This window comes from Phoenix dactylifera, unplaced genomic scaffold (assembly GCF_009389715.1).
Source record: "Phoenix dactylifera cultivar Barhee BC4 unplaced genomic scaffold, palm_55x_up_171113_PBpolish2nd_filt_p 001218F, whole genome shotgun sequence".
Classification (NCBI taxonomy): Eukaryota; Viridiplantae; Streptophyta; class Magnoliopsida; order Arecales; family Arecaceae; genus Phoenix; species Phoenix dactylifera.
In genome coordinates, this window is record NW_024068553.1 from 47717 (window position 1) to 56882 (window position 9166).

Genomic DNA, 9166 nt, shown 5'->3' on the forward strand with positions numbered 1-9166 from the left:
AGGTAGCTTGGCGATTAAGTCAATCTTGGCTCTATCAACTTCCATGCCCTTCGATGAAACAATATGTCCTAGGACAATTCCCTTTGGCACCATAAAGTGGCATTTCTCCCAATTTAGTATTAGATTCCTTTCCATGCATCGAGCTAAGACTGCTTGTAAATGTAATAAATAATCATCAAAAGAATCGCCAAAAATAGAGAAATCATCCATAAACACTTCTAAAAATTTTTCGTTCATTTCTTCAAAAATGCTGAGCATACACCTTTGGAATGTTGCAGGTGCATTACACAACCCGAATGGCATCCGACGGAAAGCAAATGTGCCAAAAGGACAAGTGAAGGTAGTCTTCTCTTGATCCTCAGGTAAAATTTTGATTTGGTAGTACCCGGAATAGCCATCGAGAAAACAATAGAATTTGTGTCCTGCAACTCTTTCCAAAACTTGGTCTAGGAAGGGTAGGGGAAAGTGATCCTTCCTAGTGACCAAATTCAATTTTCGGTAGTCAACACACATGCGCCAACTCGTCGGAACACGAGTTGGGACTAGTTCACCCTGCTCATTTTTGACTACCGTCAGACCCGCTTTCTTGGGCACGACTTGAGTAGGACTCACCCACTTGCTATCGGAAATTGGGTAAATAATACCCACGTCAAGCAACTGGAGGACTTCTGCTTTAACCACATCTCTCATCGTAGGATTCAACCTGCGTTGCATTTGCCTTGTGGTTTTAGCGTTGTCCTCCAAATATATCCGGTGCGTGCAAATTAAAGGGCTAATCCCCTTCAAGTCGGCAATAGACCATCCTAAAGCTTCCTTATGATTCTTTAGAATACCAAGTAATTTTCTTTCTTGGGCATGATCCAGATCAGATGAGATGATTATAGGAAATGTGTCCTCGGGTCCAAGAAAGGCATACTTGAGTTCCTTCGGTAAAGGTTTCAACTCGAGCTTAGGTGTTTGTTCATGGGATGGTACTATCTTTGCTTTTCGAAGTGGCAACTGTTCAAATTCCTCTATTCTTGGTCTCCACCCATTGACCATCATGACATCCGAATTATCTAAAACAGGTAGGACCACATCATCAGCAGTACCTTCAGAACACCAATCTATCAAACCATTGTCGGCCGATTCAGTAAATGTTTCTTTTAACAGATATTCTTCCGCAATGGTTTCAACCCATTCAACTTCTTTACTTTCTTCATGATCACTGGGTTGTTTATCTATACTAAAGACGTTCAGTTCCAAGGTCATATTGCCAAAAGAAAGCTTCATGACACCATTCCTACAATTGATCAATGCATTAGAAGTTGCAAGGAATGGACGTCCTAAGATGACCGGAATCTGAGATGGTGAATTGGAAGCCGGATGTGTGTCCAGTACGATAAAGTCAACAGGAAAATAGAACTTGTCTACTTGGACCAACACATCTTCGATAATCCCTCTAGGAACCTTCACTGACCTATCAGCTAATTGTAAGGTCATAGTTGTTGGCTTCAACTCACCCAAACCGAGTTGCTCATATACCGTATATGGCAACAAGTTCACACTCGCTCCTAAATCTAGCAATGCTCGCTCAATCCTAAAATTGCCAATGATGCACGAGATAGTTGGGATCCTTATATTTAGGAAGAATGTTATGCTGTAAAATTGCACTCACATTTTCAGCCAGAAATGCCTTCTTCTTGACATTTAAACGATGCTTGACAGTGCACAAATCTTTTAAAAATTTTGCATAGGAAGGCACTTGTTTGGTTGCATCAAGAAGAGGTACATTGATTTTTACTTGCTTAAAAAGCTCAAGAATTTCAGAGTTTGGTTCAAGCTTTTGCAAGGGCTTTAATCTTTGTGGAAATGGTGCAGGAAAAGGACATTCAATTTTTTCAGTAGATGTTGGTGCTTCAGTTTCTTCATTATCCTTTTCTTTTGTCTTGGGAGGGTCAGAATCAGGTATGACTTGTGTTTGTTCTAGGACTGGTCGGTCAATAATCTTTCCACTTTGCAAAGTTATTATACTCTTTGCTTGTTCTTTATGCGAAGTTGAAGATGATGCATTGCTACCGCCGTAGACTTGAGGATTAGGTTGTGGTTGAGCTGGTAGCTTACCTTTCTCTTGAGCACTTAAAGCAGTGGTCAGCGTTGTCAGTTGATTTCTTAATTCATCATTGATTTTAGCTTGACCTTGCATGAAAGATTGCAAAGTTTCTTCGAGACTGGATTTTTGAGGGGGTGCATGTGCATAATGAGGGTGCGGAGGTGGAGGAGTTGGGTTATATACTAGTTGAGGTTGGTCATTCCTCCACCTGAAATTTGGATGGTTCTTCCATCCAGGGTTGTAAGTACCCGAAAAAGGATTATTGAAAGATTTTTGATAGGTATTCATAACATTGGCCTGATCGTGCAAGACTTCCTTGAATGCGGGTATTGTGGGGCAATCAGTGATGAGATGGCCAGGCATCTCGCAAATCCTACAACACTCGCTGTTATGTTCTACGGTCTTGACGGGTTCAATCCTTCTAAGTTCAATTTCCTCTACCTTCCTAGTGAGGGCTGCCATTTTAGCCTGAATATCATCCTGAGTTCTAAGGTTGTAAAGGCCCCCGTGTCCAATGCTAGTAGGCTTAGGCAAAGGTTTATTCACTCTATCCCCTGTATCCCATAATTGTGCAGTCTCTGCGAGAGAGTCTAAATAGTCCCATGCCTCATCGGGTTGCTTTTCCAAAAATAGACCATTGCACATAGTCTCTATAAATTGTTTCAACTGTGGAGACAACCCTTCGTAAAAGAAACTAATGGTTCTCCATGTTTCAAACCCATGATGAGGACAAGAGAGAAGCAAATCTTTAAATCTCTCCCAGCATTCATAAAATGTTTCATGGTCTTTTTGTTGGAAGTTACTAATGTGCCTTTTCAAAAAGTTAGTCCTTTGTGCGGGAAAGAATTTTTTCAAGAATTCTCTTTGCATATCATGCCATGTTCCTAGCGATCTAGGTCTCAAGGAGTTCAGCCATGTTTTGGCTTTATCCTTTAAGGAAAAAGGAAACAAGGTCAATTTAAGGACATCTTCCGATACATTTGGCACTCTAAATGTGATGCTAATTTCCTCAAAATCCTTAAGGTGAAGATAAGGGTTCTCGGATTCCATTCCATGATACTTTGGCAGTAATTGAATTACTCCTGGTTTGATTTCAAAGTGTCCTACATTTTTAGGAATAATCATGCATGAAGGTTGACTAGTCCTAGTGGGGTGTAAGTATTGTCGAAGTGTCATAACTGGGGGTCTACCTTCATCACCATGGTGACTTCCTACATCATCAGGAAAATTTGCCATCTCACAAGGTTTGAGATACTGCGAAGGAATTTCAAGGATGTGTCCTAAGGGATGATCTAAAGTTGTACGACTTAATCGACCGGTGTCGTCCCTATTCCAACCTAGCATACAAAATTTAATTAAAATTTTTTTTTATATTTTTTTAAATAAATATAAATATAAGTACCAACTAAAGATACCCGAAAACTACACCCTAAAACAAAAACCTATTCACAATCACACATGCAACTAAACATTACACCTCAATTTCTAATGTTTTTCTTAAATTTCTAGACAGCTCTTAACTGGTTTGAAGAGGGCACCTAAGCCTCCAATCCGGCGTAATGAACCGAGTTGACCAGGTAAGTGGAGGGGTCACGATGCGTTCGCAAAGGTCCCACTTAAAATCCACTTGCCTCGAACAGATGAACTGTCTCCCTTATAGGGACAAAGCTTGCCTAGACATCAATTAAGCCACAGAGCGAAATTGGTGCAACTTTCGGTGGTCTTCGTCCTATTGAGCTCGAATGTCCTTAGGGGCCAACGTCTAGTTGATTTTAATTAAGCTTAGGATATTTATGCAATGGGGTGATTTTTGGGCTAAAGACGAGTGATGAAATCCCGACCTTATCTTTTTAAATGGGTTCAGCCCTTAGAATAGTTTATGCTGATGCCTTATACTATATGCAACAATAAATAGATTTTTTTTTAATGTTTTATGACATGACATTAAATTTCATTGAATAGGTGATCAAGCAAATTATTTATTTATTTATTTATTTTAAATTTTATGAGTTGAAGTTTGAAATTTGAATTCATAAATTTGAAATTTGAAATTTTAGGTTTTTCCTCTTTTTTTTTCTTAAATTTTCAATTAGCAACAAGGGTTAATAAGATATGATAACAATGAAATTCTGATTCTAAAACAATTAAATGCAGAAAATTTAAAACAGAAAGCAGCAAGGTTTCGTATTAATCTAATAGTCGTAGAAGTCTCAGAATGTAAATCAGACCGTTCAGATGAAAGAAAAACAGGTCCTGCACCTGACGACCAAATTTGAGTTCAATCAGACGGTTAATTACTTTGATATCAGAGTTTGATGCAGACTGTGCAGGAAATAAAAAAACAGCAGTAAAGATTTTTTTTTTTTTCGAAAGAAAAAGACTAACTACTAAAGTACTAATTAAATCTAAAATTATACTAATAACTAAGCCGTTCCCCGGCAACGGCGCCAAAAACTTGATGCAAAAATAAAATTGTTCTTCCAAGTGCAGGAGAATCGCACAAGTAGTAAATTCTCGGAAGTCCGAGGTCGAATCCTCAGGGAACGAAATGTATATGAGATTATTTAATATAATTTTAGATTAATTAATTCAATAAATTTGTGGACTAAAATTATGTTTTGATTTTCAGAAATTAAAATCAGAGAATAATATAGCAATAAACAAAGTTCAATAAAATAAAGATGGTAGGGATCTGGAATCCCCCTTGATGATATTGCACCCAAGAAATAAACTCTGTGATTCTTGATTAAAAATGAATGGTAGGATAGATCTAATCATGGTATATGTTTCATGAACATATGAACTCAATTTCTAAGCATTCGTTGTGCTTTCTACGTCTACGACGAATCAAATACTAAAGCAATCCATATATCAATAATCATAATCCATTAAAGAGCTATCTACGAAATAACTATGCATGGATCAAAAACATATCAGTAAATATAATTCATTCAAGGCAAAAGTTTAGAGTTTACTTCAAAGAGCAATACATCAAAGGTTCCTCCATCTCCCTTCCTAAGAAATTAGCCACTCATTTCAAACATTAGTCCCTCTTTTCTCATTTTTTTTTCTTTTTCCTTTTCGGAAACAGGGGCTCCCCTGTTCCCTTTCTCTTTTTTTTCTTTGAATACGGCTGAGGCTCCTCTGTTTCTTCCGAATGAGGGATGCTCCTTCTTTCAGCCGAGGGAGCCCTCCTATAAGCTGCGATGAGTTCCTGATCCAGTTGCGAGATATCCGGACGCAGAATCATGGGAGAATGCTTCGCGGGAGGTTGCGGACGTTGGCTCACGGACGCGGAGAAGATCTGGGAACGAATCCGGAAGACGCGTGGAGAGCGGATACTTGCGGAATCTAGGGAAGGCTGAAGATCGTGGGATGCTGGAATCTTGAATGTGATCACTGGATGAAGTCGGGACACAGGAGGAGATTTGATCGTGGATTCCGAGAGCTGGGAGGTTGATCACGGACGGCTGGATCGCAGCTGATACGTGCTGTAAATGCGTGGATGAAGCTGGATCTTTGCTGGGGACTGAGACGCGGAAGAGGCTCGCGGGATGTGCTGTGAACTGGGAGAAGCTGGATGCGGGAAGGCTTCACGGAAGGACGCGTGGACTGCAAGGAAGACGGAAGCTGGATCGCGATCTTCGTGGGATGCACGCGGACGCTGGGAGCTGATGTGGTTAGAACGTGGAGGATCACTCGCGGGAGAAGCGGAAGAAGAGGTGGACGGCTGCGGGATGCTGGGAAGATCCAATGCTGAGAGCAGGAAGATTGCACGCGGGAGAAGCGGACTCGGGGAAGATGAGATTTGGAAGGTGGATCATTGGATTCGGACGCTTTGGATGCTTCGTGGACGCGGCAGATGATGCAGGGGTGACTGCTGGGATGAATGAACTCCAAAAGCCTTGAAATGGGGAAAAGAAGAGGATGCTCATTTCTTCCACGCGGGCGGACACGTGGAATAGATGCTTGGGCTTGCAGAAGAACAAAACTGCGACGAAGTATACGGCTGAACTTGACCTCCTTCTAGTGTGCAACTGGGGTCGACCCATGCAGTTGGCTGGTCACCTGCAGTGATGCATATTTTTGGACCCAATGTGCATTTTAGCTTTGATTTCCGATCACCTGCACCCCACAAAAATATAATATTAATACAGCACTTCTATCATTATTTGTTAGCAATAATACTAATTTAAGTGATGTATAGATCGCACTTTTGTGCTCTCATCATCCTTACTAGTATACCTAAGTATCTATCGGAAGGATGGAAGACCCTACTAGATCTACGAGGTGGAGGAGGTACTATGTGTACTGGCTCTATGTAAATAGGTTCTTTAGGATCCATGACTCGTTGCTTTTTAGAGACTCTCTCTTCAAGCTCAATTTTTCTTCCACTGCCTCTATCAAGGATAAACTGTTTTTTCAGGAAGACGGCATGTTGGCTCACAAACACATTGTGATCCTCTGAGACGTAAAAATTGTATCCTAATGACTCTTTAGAATATCCAATGAAACGAGCACTTATGGTCCTAGGCTCTAACTTGTCCGCCTATTGTCGTTTGACATGGGCCGGACATCCCCAAATCTTGAGATGACCAAGACTCGGCTTCTTACCATGCCATATCTCATACGGTGTGGTAGGAACGGATTTAGAGGAAACTCTATTCAGTAAATAAATCGCGGATAATAAGGCATCTCCCTAAAGAAACCTAGGTAGATCAGTGAAGCTCATTATGGATCGGACCATATCCAATAGAGTCCGATTCCTCCTTTCTGACACCCCGTTGAGTTGAGGTGTTCCTGGAGGCGTCCATTGTGAGACTATGCCATTCTCCTTGAGATAATCCCGGAATTCTCCACTAAGGTATTCTCCTCCTCAATCTGATCGAAGAACCTTAAGGGTTTTTGCGGTCTGTTTTTCTACTTCATTTCTGAACTCTTTGAACTTTTCAAAAGACTCAGATTTGTATCTCATAAGATACACATACCCATATCGTGAATAGTCATCGGCAAAGGTAAAAGAATGCCCATTTATTATTCAATAATAATAAAATCAAGTACAAATTTATGTCCCAGAATTAATAATGTGTCCGCCAGATTGGCTTCTAGGACATACATCTAACACGAACTCCGGCCGTGAGTATTTAAATTAATTTTTCTGTTTTGTTCATACTAGTCCTATTTTAATCTAGATTAAAATTTTACTTTTGTTAAAAAAAATAATAAAAAAAATATAATAAAAAATATAATAAATAAATAAATAAATAAATAAAAATTTAGCTAGTTTGTTTGATCAACTATTCAAATGTAATTTAATGTCATGACATAAAATGTTAAAAATCTTCTTGATTGTTGCATATAGTATAAAGCATTTGCATAAAATAATCTAAGGGCTGAACCCATTAAAAAGATAAGGTCGGGATTTCATCACTCGTTCTTAGCCCAAAAAATCATCCCAGTGCATAAATATCCTAAGCCTAATTAAAATCAACTAGACGTTGGCCCCTAAGGATATTCGAGCTCAATAGGACGAAGACCACTGAAAGTTGCACCAATTTTGCTCTGTGGCCCGGATCGATGTCTAGGCAAGCTTTGTCCCTTTAAGTAATTGAAGGGAGACAATTTCTGTTCGAGGAAAGTGGATTTTAAGTGGAACCTTTGGTACACGCATCGTGACCCCTCCACTTACCTGGAAGCTTACCTGGTCGACTAAGGTTACTAGACCGGATTGGAGGCTTAGGTGTCCTCTTCAAACCAGTTAGGAGCTGTCTAAAATTTTTAGAAAAACATTAGAAATTGTTGGGTGATGTTTTAATGCATGTTTAATTTTAATTAAATTTTTGTTAGAGTGTTTGTTTAGATCTCTTTAGGTGGTACTTGTATTAATATATATATATATATAAATATAAAATAAAATAAAATTTTAGTATATGCTGTTGTGGGAGAGAGATAAAACGAATAGATTATTTCGAGTTGAATCAAGAGATAAAAATTTAATTGTTTAAAATTCAAATAATCAAATGGAAGATAATAATAGTAATCAGGAAGACAATGAATTTCAAAATGACTTACCTATTAGAACGCTTCGTGATTATCTACAACCCACTAGGACCAGTACCCCATCCTGTATGGTTATTCCTACTGCTGCGGGAGCTTTTGACATGAAACTTGGAATAATCCAATTACTCCCAAAGTTTCACGGACTTGACTCTGAAAGTCCCTATTTGCACCTGAAAGAATTTGATGAAGTGTGTTCAACACTTCATTTCAATGATGTCACTGAAGAGGTAGTTAAGCTTAAGTTATTTCCTTTTTCTTTAAAGGAAAAAGCTAAGTCATGGTTACACTCCTTAAGGCCTAGGACCATAGCTACCTGGCAAGAAATGACAAGAGAATTTTTAAAGAAATTTTTCCCAACACATAAAACAAATACACTTAGAAGAAATATCATGAACTTCGCACAAAAAGATGGAGAAACATTTTTTCAATGTTGGGAAAGATTTAAGGACCTTCTGCTTGCTTGCCCACATCATGGATATGAAATTTGGAGGGTCATTAGTTTCTTTTATGATGGTTTGTCCTCCAATATGAGACAATTTGTAGAAATGATATGTAACGGTGAATTCATGAGTAAGGAACCAAATGAAGCCTGGGATTATTTTGATCTTTTAGCAGAAAATGCACAAGCTTGGGATACAATAGATAAAAATGAAAAATCTAAAATAGCACCTAATGCAAAAGGAGGAATATATCTTATTAAAGAAGATAATGATGTCAATGTAAAAATTGTTAATCTGACTAGGAAGGTTGAAGCCATGGAATTAAGCGAGGCCAATATAGGAAAAGCACAAACTATTGTTGAAAGTATATGTGGAATTTGCGAGAGCAATGTACATGTGACCAAGGATTGTCCTACAATCCCTGTTTTTCAAGAAGTGTTGCATGATCAAGCAAATTTCATCAATACTTATAAAAGACCATTTTCAGAAACATATAATCCTAATTGGCGAAACCATCCTAACTTTAGTTGGAGACATGGACCCACTGCCAATGAATCTCAAGGAAATTCTGTTC

At 38.9% G+C, this 9166-nt stretch overlaps 1 non-coding gene and 1 pseudogene across 1 annotated transcript; one reads left to right on the top strand and one right to left on the bottom strand.

Moving 5' to 3' along the window:
• Positions 1-2807: 2807 nt before the first annotated feature.
• LOC120108196 lies at positions 2808-2905 on the top strand (annotated as a pseudogene).
• A 5618-nt stretch (positions 2906-8523) lies between these two features.
• Positions 8524-8630, bottom strand: LOC113461307. The gene has a single exon (XR_003383520.2). It is a non-coding gene; the product is annotated as a small nucleolar RNA R71 (small nucleolar RNA).
• Between the last annotated feature and the right edge of the window lie 536 nt (positions 8631-9166).